We start from the raw sequence: 14,762 nt of genomic DNA on the forward strand, positions 1-14,762 counted from the left end.
AGCCCAGAGTGATCTTTAAAGGGGCATATCACTCTAAAATCTAAGTTTGGCAGATGTTTTCAGATCTCAGAAGTAGCCTAATATTAAAGATTCAGACCTCCAAAGTGGTCATCTGCTGAGATAAATCCATGTCCAGATTTACGGTGCTTATCTCTTCCATTCCATTTGAGGTTGAGGCCTACAGCTTGATCTACACAACCTATGGCGTAGGATGTGGACTCATCTTGACTTAGACTACCTTAAAAGGGACAATCTGTGATTATTACATAGATTTTTGGACTATTAAATGAATGATAGATACCCATTTATTCTGGAAGACTGTAACTTGTAAAAGCCTCATGAGTTAGTTCAACTGTCGTACTCCATCAAAACCCCAAATATAAGATGGTTTTACTCCATTGTTTGTAAACAATGTAATTGTAAACATACACTGTATAGCCTCAAAACATGGTTATAACAATCATTTGGATCTCATAGATGGTCAGTCTTTGCATCCATAGCTCTGTCTATGAATTTGAAAGTGATTACATTTCTCCAGCTCCATCCCCTTAGCTGTTGACCAAAACAGTGGCAGGGTGCCCACTTTGATGTTAACCAAACTGCAGATTGCCCCTCTAAGGTCTGAAAATATCTGACAAACGTTGGTTTTTGGAGTGTAATGTCCCTTTAACTGAAGACTAAGACTGTCCCAGGCATAGCTTATGGAAGCTCTTAGCCCTAGACGAAGCAGTGTGAAAAGCCCTATAGAAAAGGAAGATGGACAGAACTTTAAAATGTTCAATAGGAACCTGAGCTACAGAACAGAACACATTCCCATTTCCAAGAAATGCTCCTGTAATCCATGGGACTGCACTTGGCTGCTGGCTGTAGCCTAATGTACGTGCCAAAAACACATCTGTAACATTCGTCCCCATGAAACGGCTTTCGGCGATATGGCCATTAGCGTAAGCCAGGGCTGTAGAAACAGCCATGTCTCACTCTGGTAGAAAAACAACAGGATAGCAACATGAACAATTTATCATATCCTATTGCATTGCCTCAGTATACTACATATAGCATTAGATATATACTGGATACACTGAAGGAAATGGGACTCCATGACTTTAAGTTTATACTGTATAACAGTGTTCAGCTGGAGGGTTGGACAGTCAGGGGAGGGTGGTGTGAGGTTATAAGCCCAGCTGAGGGGGATGTGTGTGGGGTGAGGGGACCAGAGCAGAAGCCACGGCTGGAGCTCACAGATGCGGAGGCACTGACGGATGTGTCAGCGACAGATGCATGCTTGGCCCAGGCCTGAGCAGCTGTGTGTGTGTACGTGTGTGTGTGTGTGTGTGTGTGTGTTTGTGTGTACAAAAATGTGTCATGGGGTGGGACAGGTCACCTGGGTTTTGCAGTTATTTCCTCCATTATGATGTCACCACCTGTACACATGACTGGGACTTCAAATGGACATTAAACAGTAGCAGATAAGAATGGGACCCAAGCATGTAGCAGGTTTACATGGTGCAGAGGGACTGTAAGGTCTGAGGGTGTTGTTGTCAGGGGGCAGGTTTACATGGTGCAGAGGGACTGTAAGGTCTGAGGGTGTTGTTGTCAGGGGGCAGGTTTACATGGTGCAGAGGGACTGTAAGGTCTGAGGGTGTTGTTGTCAGTTGGCAGGTTTACAGGGTGTAAATGTAAGAGAGTATTAGTCCGTCCATTAGTGCTGAGCGATTAGTGCTTTTTTAGGTCAGTTCGGTTTCGGTTCGATTCAAAAAAAATTATCACGGTTTTCGATTTCGGTTTCGATTATTTGGGTTGAATGCTGTAACAACACAGAATAAAACAATTAATAAAAGTCCCATGACGGTAGTGACTGCCCAAATATACAGGGGTACCGGTACAGAGTCAATGTGCGTGGTACAGGTTAGTCGAGGTAATTTGTGAAGTGACTATGCATAGATAATAAACAGCGAGTAGCAGCAGTGTAAAAACAAAGGGGGGGTGGGGTCAATGTAAATAGTCCGGGTGGCCATTTGATTAATTGTTCAGCAGCCTTATGGCTTGGGGGTAGGCTGTTAAGGAGCCTTTTGGACCTAGACTTGGCGCTCCGGTACCGCTTGCAGAGAGAACAGTCTATGACTTGGGTGACTGGAGTCTTAGACAATTTCTTGGGCCTTCCTCTGACACTTAATGATGGTGTTGGAGTCGTGTTTGGCCACGCAGTCTTGGGTGAACATGGAGTACAGGAGGGGACTAAGCACGCACCCCTGAGGGGCCCCTGTGTTGAGGATCAGCGTGGCAGATGTGTTGTTGCCTATCTTTACCACCTGGGGGAGGCCCATCAGGAAGTCCCCTCACGATCACGCATTCTTCTACCTCTTTTGCAGCAGACATAAAAGAAACACAGACTGGACAAGTAGATGCACAATGGATTATGGTCATTGTAGTTAATTACCATGTTTAATGCGCTAAACTTTGTAGAACATTGGCCTGTTGGAAACTACAACTCCCTACTACATCACACAGTTCAGGCTGGATCTGATTTATCTCTAGAGAAACTGTGCAATGTGTGCATTGAGCTCACAAAAAAAAGAAAATAAATGAACCGACTTGGATCAATTAGTTGTTTTAAAAACAAAAAATACTTCAAATTTCGGTTAATGGCTCAGCACTACCGTCCATGTATGGTGGTAGGTAGATGATTCTCTCCCTTCCTGGTGCTAGCCGGTGCAGCTGGCTCCTAATTGGCCTGCACAGCTCAGCTGCCTGATTGCAAACAGACCCAGGTGTGTGTGAGTGTTTGACAGCAACCCTCCTTTCAACCTCTCTCCCCTCCTCTCTCTCTCCCCTCCTCTCTCTCTCCCCTCCTCCCTCTCTCCCCTCCCTCTCTCCCCATCCCTCTCTCCCCTCTCTCCTTTCCAACCTCTCTCCCCTCTTCTCCCCTTCCTCCTCTCTCTCTCCCCTCCTCTCTCTCCCCTCCCCTCTCTCTCCCCTCCTCCCTCTCTCCCCTCCCTCCCTCCCTCTCTCCCTCTCTCCCCTCCTCTCTCTCTCCCCTTCTCCCTCTCTCCCCTCCCTCTCTTCCTTCCTCTCTCTCTCCCCTCCTCTCTCTCTCCCCTCCTCTCTCTCTCCCCTCCTCCCTCTCTCCCCTCCCTCTCTCCCCTCCTCTCTCTCTCCCCTCCTCTCTCTCTCCCCTCATCTCTCTCCCCTCCCTCTCTCCCCTCCCTCTCTCCCCTCCTCTCTCTCTCCCCTCCTCCCTCTCTCCCCTCCCTCTCTCCCTTCCTCTCTCTCTCCCCTCCTCCCTCTGTTTAAGGAGAGCAGTGCCCAGCTCAGCATTGCTAACTGGAGTGCTAATGACTGTTAAACCCCTGTTCTGTAAACACACACACACACGCACGCACACACACACACACACACACACATACACACGCAGACACACACACATACACACACACGCACACACACACGCACAGCGCTAATGATTCCAGTTTGCTGTGCAGCCTGATTAAGGAAGTGGCTATTAGAGCTGTAGAGCTGGACAGCAGAGCCCATACTGACACTCCCCTATTGGCCCTGTCTCATTAGCCCCCTTCACAAAGACCTGTAGAAGCCCACAAGGTAGAGAGTCACAGTGGAATAGCCTGTGTTTCATAATGCCTTTAATGATCCTTCATAATATATGGAGGTGTGTGTGCGTGTGCGTGTGCGTGTGCGTGTATGTGCATGTGCGTGTATGTGTATGTATTTTACAACAGTGCTGGTTACAGAGAAACACAATTACATGTAATATCCCTTACTAGGTGTAGTAAAAAAAAAAAACGTTGTGGAGCTTGGAGACTTTTGGAGGCTTTTCCTATGTCAGACAGGAAACTAAGCTGGTTGGTTTTTACAGGGCAGGGGCACCCACAATGAATGACCTCAGTTGAAGTCTGTAGTAATGCATAAAGCAGGATTACACAAGCAAAGTGGGCTCATAAACACAGTGGTAACAAACTACACCTGAGTTTTCACCATGTCTGCCTTGCAGGGGCCTATGGAGCTACCTCACAGATGAACAATCCTATAGGATTCAGTTACACAGACAAAGACATGACTGCTACAGGGACACATCAGTCAGTGGGTCTTCTCAAGCAATCTCACATTATCGTTTTCAACAAACTAAAGAGATCTGAGTACAAGATAAGGAGGAAGATATGGAGAGAGACATAAAGAGAGAGAGAGAGAGAGAGAGAGAGAGAGAGAGAGAGAGAGAGAGAGAGAGAGAGAGAGAGAGAGAGAGAGAGAGAACGCTAGAGAGCAGGAATAAACAGGAGGAGGTAGGGAAGGAGGCCATGTGGTGGTGGGGCCCTGTGCTGTGCTGAGAGGTTCCCTTCATCCAACACAAATGTTTCCTTCCTTGGCCCCCCCCAGGGTTAGGGTTAGGCCCCCCAGGGCCAATAAAACAAACAGTGTGTGGACTCCACAACACACTGCCTGAGCCCCCTGATAATCACCACAGCATCTTCAGGACATGTTCTGTTCTCTGCTCTCCTTTTTCCCCTCCCTCCCTCCCTCCCCTGGAAACAATAAATATAAATACAGAGTAGAGAGACAGAAAAGAAAAAGCAAGTGAGAGAAGGATGAGTTTCCACTCGCTAAGAAAACATCATAGCAACACCTCTCTATCCCAGCATTCCTCTTTCTTTTTCTCTCCCTCTCCCTTTGTTACTCCCTCCCTCCATCTCTGGCCAGGTTCCCATTTCCTGCCATGTAGGCGTATGACTGGAACAAAGCAGTCCACTCCGCATCTCTATTTACCATGCCCATGTAACCCCAACTACAGCCCCATTCCCAGCCTCATCCTCAAGCCCCAACTACAGCCCCATTCCCAGCCTCCAGCCCCAGCCCCAACTACAGCCCCATTTCCAGCCTCATCCTCAAGCCCCAACTACAGCCCCATTCCCAGCCTCCAGCCCCAGCCCCAACTACAGCCCCATTTCCAGCCTCATCCTCAAGCCCCAACTACAGCCCCATTCCCAGCCTCCAGCCCCAGCCCCAACTACAGCCCCATTCCCAGCCTCAGCCTCAAGCCCCAACTACAGCCCCATTCCCAGCCTCCAGCCCCAGCCCCAACTACAGCCCCATTCCCAGCCTCATCCTCAAGCCCCAACTACAGCCCCATTCCCAGCCTCATCCTCAAGCCCCAACTACAGCCCCATTCCCAGCCTCCAGCCCCATCCCCAGCTACAGCCCCATTCCCAGCCTCCAGCCCCAGCCCCAACTACAGCCCCATTCCCAGCCTCCAGCCCCAGCCCCAACTACAGCCCCATTCCCAGCCTCCAGCCCCAGCCCCAGCTTCAGCTTCCCAACCCCTGCCTCTGCCTCAGCTCTCCTTTGCCCAAGCCTCTACCCTCAGCCTCAGCCTCAGACCAAGCCCCAGCCCCAACCCCTATCCCCCTGTCCCCCACCCCAACCACAGCACTGTGAGATTAACAAGAACCTGACTCATTACTCTCGTGTCCAAACCAAGCACCATGCTCTACCAACTGAGCTACATCCCTGCCGGCCATTCCCTCCCCTACCCTGGACGACGCTGGGCCAATTGTGCGACGCCCCATGGGTCTCCCGGTCACGGCCGGCTACGACAGAGCCTAGATTCTAACCAGGATCTCTAGTGGCACAGCTAGCACTGCGATGCAGTGTCTAAACAAGGCAAATAGGTAACACTTTTGCAAGTAAACTTGCAGCTGGCGTCACCTTGCAAGAGAGTTTGTCACATTAAAGGGATAGTTCATTACAAAATGACATATTAGTTTCCTTACCTTGCTGTCTTGCTTTGCCCATATACTGCTTACAGAGTAAGGAAACCAATACGTCAATTTATTATTTGGATGAACTATCCCTTTAATCCCTTAGAGTCGATTGACGCACCGGTGCGAATCGAATTTAAGTAACATAATAATAAAGTAACATCAAAATCCATCAGTTTAAGATAGAGATACCTGGATGCGTCTCAATCCACCACATCTTGCTATGTCGCACTTCCGCATCTGCGGTGAAAGGTGGCAGAGCTAGAGTGGTGTTTGTCAGACCATGAGAAAATCCCGAAAATCGGTCTTCTCACGAAAACGTCTGTTGCGTCCGAACAGTTTGACCTACAAACTATTATGACCCCTCTATGGAAAGGGGAGACCTTCACGAACACGACCCTCACAAGTGTCATGGGACTCGTCTGAAGCTAACCGAATTGGTAAAAAAAAAAATATGGAAGTATGAAGATAGTTTTGTACTTAACCAAACAACAGGGTTAAATATGTGTAAAAAATAAAAAAGCATATTTACTGACCTTTCTTCTATCTCTTAGATATAGGACAGACACTTTAAAATCCGGTTTCTTATGATATATTTTTTGACTTTTTTTGTTGTTGCCATTTATACATGTTGTTGAATGTGTTTCTTAGGGCTATAGTAGTAAAGGTCAATTTTTCATCAAAAATTTGTTTTAAATCTTAAAACAATTCCATATGTCAGCTTAGAACCCCCCCTGCAGCATTTTGAGTGAAACAAATATACTGAACCCTTCAGAATGAACTAGAAGAGGTATACAGTTTCTGAATCAAAGTTTGTGTGTTTACCTCAGCTATCTAAAAGGTGGTGTTTTTTAATGGTAGTGGAAAATGTTTAAATGGTTAGAGGCTATAACTGAAACTGAATGGAAGCTGAAGCAGGAAGAAAGTAGGATGGATAAGAAAGTGACATTTGGTCTCTTTGCTCTTATACATCAGGCCTGCAGCTGTTTAATAATAATAATAATAATAATAATAATAATAATAATAATAATAATAATAATTTATTACATTTCTATAGTGCTTTTCCTATAATCTCGAAGTGCTTCAAGCAATAAAACGAAATAAGCAATATATCATGACAAGGTCAACCAAAAGAGGTTTAGAAGAAAAGAGATGAGAAGATATGGAACTGAACACAGCCGGGTCATCACCAGGTCATCACCAAGTCACCACCAGGTCACCACCATGTCACCACCAGGTCATCACCAGGTCATCAGCAGGTCACCACCAGGTCACCACCAGGTCATCATCAGGTCACCACCAGGTCACCACCAGGTCACCACCAGGTCACCACCAGGTCATCACCAGGTCATCAGCAGGTCACCACCAGGTCATCACCAGGTCATCAGCAGGTCACCAGCTTAACACCATCGAGGTGTAAGATAAGTAAGGGCGAACCGATATAAAGCCAGTGGCTTGAATGTGTCACAACTACAGTACCACTGAAGCAGAGACAAAGCGTGTGGAACCAGCAGACAGATAGCCTTGAACAGAATGGATTGGGTCACAATGCTGAGCATTCTACTGGCTGTTCATCAGAACCAACCATGCAGACAAAGAATCCAAAGTTATTAAAGAAGAAGGTGAAGCGTACTCTTTTTATCCCAGAGGTGCCGAATACGGTTTGATCTTCAGATCCTCAGCTGAAGAGAGCCTGCTGCTGTGGAACACTTCTAACCCTTCACCTGAGAAGTCCACATTGGATGCAGATTTAAGGGATCGACTAAAAGTAGAGTTGAATTTTAGAAGACTACGGATCTACAATCTTACTCAGTCAGAGTCAGGGCAGTGGTCCGGATTTAATACCAGTGAAAAACTGACCTCTCAGTCTGCCATACATTTACGTCATTTAGCAGACGCTCTTATCCAGAGCGACTTACAGTTAGTGAGTGCATACATTATTATTTTATTTTATCATACTGGCCCCCCATGGGAATCGAACCCACAACCCTGGCGTTGCAAACACCATGCTCTACCAACTGAGCTACATCCCTGCTGGCCATTCCCTCCCCTACCCTGGATGAATTGTGCGCCGCCTCATGGGTCTCCCGGTCGCGGCCGGCTACGACAGAGCCACTGCGCCACTCGGGAGACTACTATAAAGGACGGATAATCAGAGTTACAGTCTAGTCATTCAGGAAAGACCGAACTTCAGCGTGAAGGGGAACGGGGTCGTGACAACGTGACAGTCAAATGGCTTCAGATGGACAATGGCCATAATCCTTTCACGGAGGACTTGGGCATCTACAGTTGCCTGGTACGGGATGGACAGCATTGTGTTTACAGTGAGTCCGTACAGGTGAGAAATTGGACAAAGTACAGTACCAGTCAAAAGTCTGGACACACCTACCCATTCAAGGGATTTTCTTTATTTTTACTATTTTCTACATTGAAAAACAATAATGAAGACATCAAAACTATGAAATAACACATATGGAATCATGTAGTAACCAAAAAAGTGTTAAAAAAATTAAAGTATATTTTATATTTGAGATTCTTCAAATAGCCACCATTTGCCTTGATGACAGCTTTGCACACTCTTGGCATTCTCTCAACCAGCTTCACCTGGAATTCTTTTCCAACAGTCTTGAATGAGTTCCCACATATGCTGAGCACTTGTTGGCTGCTTTTCCTTCACTCTGCCGTCCGACTCATCCCAAACCATCTCAATTGGGTTGAGGTCGGGTGATTATGGAGGCCAGGTCATCTGATGCAGCACTCCATCACTCTTCTTCTTGGTAAAATAGCTCTTACACAGCCTGGAGGTGTGTTGGATCATTGTCCTGTTGAAAAATAAATGAAATGGGATGGCATATCGCTGCAGAATGCTGTCGGAGCCATGCTGGTTAAGTGTGCCTTGAATTCTAAATAAATCACAGACAGTGTCACCAGCAAAGCACCCCCACACCCTAACACCTCCTCCTCCATGCTTTACGGTGGGAAATACACATGCGGAGATCATCCGTTCACCCACACCACGTCTCACAAAGACACGGCGGTTTGAACCAAAAATCTCAAATTTGGACTCCAGACCAAAGGACACATTTCCACCAGTCTAATGTCCATTGCTCGTGTTTCTTGGCCCAAGCAGGTCTCTTCTTATTATTGGTGTCCTTTAGTAGTAGTTTCTTTGCAGCAATTCGACTATGAAGGCCTGATTCACACAGTCCCCTCTGAACAGTTGATGTTGAGATGTGTCTGTGACTTGAACTCTGTGAAGCATTTATTTGGGCTGCAATTTCTGAGGCTGGTAACTCTAATGAACTTATCCTCTGCAGCAGCGGTAACTCTGGGTCTTCCATTCCTGTGGTGGTCCTCATGAGAGCCAGTTTCATCATAGCGCTTGATGGTTTTTGCGACTGCACTTGAAGAAACTTTCAAAGATCTTGAAATGTTATGTATTTACTGACCTTCATGTCTTAAAGTAATGATGGACTGAATCTCAAATATAAAATATATTTGATTTGTTTAACACTTTTTTGGTTACTACATGATTCCATATGTGTTATTTCATAGTTTTGATGTCTTCACTATTATTCTACAATGTAAAAAAAAAATGTAATAAAGAAAAACCCTTGAATGAGTAGGTGGGTTCAAACTTTTGACTGGTACTGTATATTTAGCTCTCGGTGGGAGAGGAGGCTGTACTGCCCTAGATTCAAAATCTCTAAACCACGCTGAGTTGAGGTGACCCTCACTAACCAGGTGAAGCAGGTGTATGTGACAGATGGAGGAATATCAGGGAATTACTCTGACTACTCCCTGGTCATCCCATCACTTACACTGAACCACACAGGGTCTTGTGATTGTTATGAGGGCATGTTGAGATAAAAATCATAGAAACTTTTAGTGTGCCCCAGGTCTGAGCTGCTCACACAGTTATTCTCAGAGGGAGAGGAGGTTGATGTAAGCTGTGACTCTGAGTTCACTGGGTCTGACAGGGTGGTCTGGTACAGACGGACGGCCCAAGTGGACAATGTTATTTGGGACTCATTTAATGGCCGTATGAAGTTCCGAATACCTGAGGTTTTGGTTGGGCGAATCAATGTGTCTCACCCTCACTCCTGTCTGGTCCTATCCAACCTCTCAATACAGGACAGTGGGGAGTACTGCTGTGCTGTCTTACAAGCTACATCATACCCTAAAGGTGTGTGTGTTTCAGTAACTAAGTCATTGTTGCTGGAGTAGGACCCCTTTGGCATCGACTCCACTTTCTACAGAGGGTGTTCTTCATTGATGGCCTGTGCTCTGCTGGGGATGGTCTGTGCTGTGATCACTGTGAACCTGAAGACCAGAAGAAGAGACCAGGCTTCCCTGAAGACCCGGAGGACTGCAGCCCAGACACAGGGACAGCGGAGCAGCAGAGAGGAAGAGGAGAGAGTGAAGAAGAGCGAAGAGAGTGGAGAGAGAGAGAAGAGAGTGAAGAGAGAGTAGAGAGTGAAGAGAGAGAGAAGAGAGTGAAGAGAGAGAGAAGAGAGTGAAGAGAGAGAGAGAAGAGAGTGAAGAGAGAGAGAAGAGAGTGAAGAGAGAGAGGAGAGAGTGTAGAGAGAGAGAAGAGAGTGAAGAGAGAGAAGAGAGTGAAGAGAGAGAGAAGAGAGTGAAGAGAGAGAGAGAAGAGAGTGTAGAGAGATAGAAGAGGGAATAAGTGAAGCAAATCTGTCCGTCTCTGCTCCCAGCTACATTCACCTGCCAACAGAGATTCTCTACATACTGTAGCATTTGTGTTGTATATTTTATATTGTCCAATTGGATTCCAAAACCACTTCTCCACACTCTATCGAGAACCTAAAAGGTTTTTGTGGCTGTCCCCATAGGAGAACCCTTTGGAGAACCCTTTTTAGTTCCAGGTAGAACCCTTTTGGTTCCAGGTAGAACCCTTTTGGGTTCCATGTAGAACCATTTTCACAGAGGGTTCTACCTGGAACCAAAAGGTGTTCTACCTGGAACCAAAAAGGGTTATCCTATGGGGCCAGCCGAAGAACCCTTTTGGAACCATTTTTTCTAAGAGTGCAGGGCTCTGAAAGTGAAGCCCAAGATAAGTAGTAGAGGTTGAGTGTATTTTAGTTGGTTTGTTTTATATGGTAGGAATCCATTTTGAATTCAGGCTGTGACAACAAAATGTGGAAAAAGTCAAAGGGTGCGAATACTTTTGGAAGGCACTGTATATGGTATGATCAGAAAATATGTTTTTCTTGTGCATTTTCACATAAAGAAATCTAACTTTAAAAAATATTTATATTTTCATATATGATATAAAAACATTAATGAGTTACATACTAGAAATAACCAGTATATTCTGGTTCATTTTACTTTCCAATTGCGCTGATAATGGCTTCAACATGCTGATGAGACATTGGCTGTTTCATACAGTACATATCCTTATAATCTATGCAGCTTTCGCTCTCTTCTGGGAACCATCGCTACATCACTTTCTCACAAAGAGTTACTTTGATTATGACATTTGTACTGACGTAAATTTGCATGACCACAATCAAGGGAAAGTGGATATGAAGAATAACCTTTAACCTTCCAAGGGGATACATTTGCATGACCACAATCAAGGGAAAGTGGATATGAAGAATAACCTTTAACCTTCCAAGGGGATACAGAAGAATAACCTTTGACCATCCAAGGGGATACAGAAGAATAACCTTTGACCTTCAAAGGGGATACAGAAGAATAACCTTTGACCTTCCAAGGGGATACAGAATACTAACCTTAGACCGTCCAAGGGAATACAGAAGAATAACCTTTGATCTCCCAAGGGGATACAAAATAATAACCTTCCAAGGGATACAGAACAATGACCTTTGACCTTCCAAGAGGATAAAGAAGACAAGCCAGTAAGTTCTATATCGTGGAGCTCCGCCCCATAGGGGAGCTCTGCTCCTATTGGTTTACCCACTGCCCTAAGGCAGCATCAGCCTGAGACAAAATTATGCACACACCTGCAGCCAATAGGAGTACAGGTGTCCCTATAAGAGGGGATGCCTCCCCTCAATCAGCCTCCCTTTATCTTCAGCGACTGGACTTGACTGAAGAAGCCAAGAAGACACGAAGAAAAGACTCAGGACGAAGAAAACGCAGTCGATTTTCCAGTTCATCGACGTCGTCCTAGAATGAGCACACCAGGAGATTTTCCACCCCCAAAAGCTATTTTCAGAGCTCAATGCAGATGCTCCTCCATGGCGGCCGGTGACTCCCACGACTTATGTTTCGTGTGTTTAGGGTCCCAGCATGCCAAAGAGGGTGTCTGCAGTCCCCTAATTGCGCCTCCTGCGCCCTCCTTTCTGTAAAGGAGAGGAAGCAGCGTTGGGTGTTTTTTAGGGAGGATATCCCCCTAGAGGACGTGCTGTCGATATTAGCCTCTGCTTCAGAGGCGTCATCTGACGGCGCAGACTCAGGGGATGATAGGGACTTTGAGGAAGAGGCTGACATTCCAATGGAACAGTCAGACCCCGTCCCTCATACTTTCAAGCCCCCCTTTCCTTTGGTTAGCAAGAGGGCTGGTAGTTCCTATGGCGATGACGACACGGGCTCTGAGAAATCAGAAGCCCTGTCCTTCGCTGCAGCATCTCTGAGAGCGGATTTTCCGGGTCTCATAGAGAGAGCTGCTAGACGGTTGGAGATACCGCTGCCCCCTATTCCCTCCGCCCCGGAGGTGGATTTAATGGAGGGCGGCCCTTACTCCAGGCCAAGAAGAGCGGCAGAGCCATTGGCTCCTGCCATGCCTTCATTGGCCAAATACGTCGAGGGCTCATGGGAGGCACCTTTAGCGGCGCGTTCGCCGGCTAAAACGTACCTCCCATTCACTAGAGTGGAGGGAAGGTTCCAGGGCCAAAACAAGGGAATCCCCAGGTTAGAGAGCGCCATGGCAGCGTATCTCGTACCGGGTTCGAGTCCCTGGCCCTCTTCCAGAAAAGCCATGTTGCCATCTCAGAAGGACCGCCTCACAGCACAGCTGTTAGAGAAGTCCTTCAATTTGGGAGCCCAAGCTGTAGCAGCAGCTAACAACATTGCCCTCTTGGCAGCCGCTCTGTCCCGTTTAACCACGGGTAAGACAGAGCTGGAGCCAGAGGAGGTGGAGGAGGCGTCCAGGATTTCTGGCGCCATCCTACACCTAACACAGGCATCGGCCGTCTGCTCGGGGAGGTCCATGGCCACCTCGGTGGTCGCGGAGCGACACCTCTGGTTGTCTTTGACGACCATGAAGGAAGCAGACAGGACGTCCCTCTTGAACGCCCCCCTCACTGACGACAGACTTTTCGGAGTCGCCGTCAAGGAGGCGACGGAGAGGTTTTCAAGACTGGACGAGGAGAAAAAGCAGTTGGCCAGACACCTGCCATTGGCAAGGAGGTTAGGCCCTGCGCCGTCACAAGGACCATCGACTTCCGCCCCCCAGAGTAGACAAGGGTCTACGGCGAGGCGGCGTATCCGGCGCCAGTCGGCGGCCACAGGAGGCAGGAGAGCGGGCCCAGCCCCCCCAGCAGCCACGGTGGCCCCGTTGCAGCCGGCAAGGGAGGTGGTGAAGACGCCGACCTGGGCCCCCAAGGGAGGCCACAAGAGGAGGCGCACATGACGGGACGCGGGGGAGCGGATGGAGGTCACGTCATCACTGAACGTGACCACTGTTCCCCCCCACCCTTCGGTTGAAGGGATGGGTGATGATGTTTATGCTGTTGTTGATGTGTTTAATAAAGAGTTGGCTCCACCTGACTTTGTCAAAAAAGAGCCCCTTTTCCATAATACGTCCGAGAGCGTTCAAATCTCACCCTCTCTCACCTACCACTCTAAACGCCGTTCAGCCCACCAAGGGTGCGTTGCTGAACAGGCAGTTAGAGTAGGTACACATAACACTTCAATAAGAAGTGCGTCACAGAGCAGACAGCAGTCTCTGTCAGATTCTGACATGATGACGCAGTCGCTATTTGGGGATGGCGCACTATCGCAGACTAAGGTCTCTGTTAGTGCGATTCAGACACATGCTGCGTTCACGGAGGGCCCGATTACCACGGTCACGAAGGTGCCCAGTGTATCGGCGCCCCCACTTCTCTCTGAACGCGCCAATATTCACCACACTGAGTGTAGTTCAGCCCACCAGAGGTGCAGAGCTGAACGCACACAGGAGGTGAAAGGAGAAAAGATACAGAGACGCCGTCTTGGTATATCTCAAAGAGACCTCACATTACAGACTCCAAGGAGTGTTGTAGTGAGTGCCGCTCATAGCAGGCTACAGCCTCAGTCAGTTGACATGAGGACACAGCTACTGTTTGGGGATGGCGCACTATCGCAGACTAGGGTCTCGGTTAGTGCGATTCAGACCCACGCTGCGTTCACGGAGGGCCGGATTACGAAGGTTACGGGAATAACTGACGTATCTGAGCCCCCACTTCTCACAGAACGCGCTAATACTCACACTGAGCGTGATTCAACCCACCAGAGGTGCAGAGTTGAACACACACAGAAAGTGAAGGCTAAGAAGGTATCAAGGCGCCGCCTTGGGTTACCTCATAGAGACCTCATATTACAGACTCCTAGGAGTGTTGTAGTGAGTGGCTCTAATAGCGAATTGCAGGCATCTACGATGACGCAATCGCTTACTGGGGATGGTGCCCTGTCGCAGGCTGTGGCCTCGGTCAGTGCAATTCAGACCCGTGTTGCGTTCACGGAGGGCAGGAATTCGATGGTTACGAGATTAACTGACGTTTCTGCCCCCCCTTTGGGTTCAGAACGCACCAATGTTTCCTCTCCCTTTCATGGGATGCCCGCCTTGGGCTGTTCCACCTCCTCAGTGTCGAGGAACAGCGGCGGCAAGGGCCATAGAGGAATACAGGTCCTTCCTACTGAATGTACCACAGCTTCGCGCTCGGCCACTTTCTCTGCATTGCTGGCAGTGGCAGCGAAGCTGACCTTCTCACGCTGGCTAGAACAGACGTTGCAGAAGGGTTATGCTCT

The sequence above is a fragment of the Coregonus lavaretus genome (assembly GCF_964263955.1).
Source record: "Coregonus lavaretus genome assembly, chromosome: 2".
Taxonomy (NCBI): Eukaryota; Metazoa; Chordata; class Actinopteri; order Salmoniformes; family Salmonidae; genus Coregonus; species Coregonus lavaretus.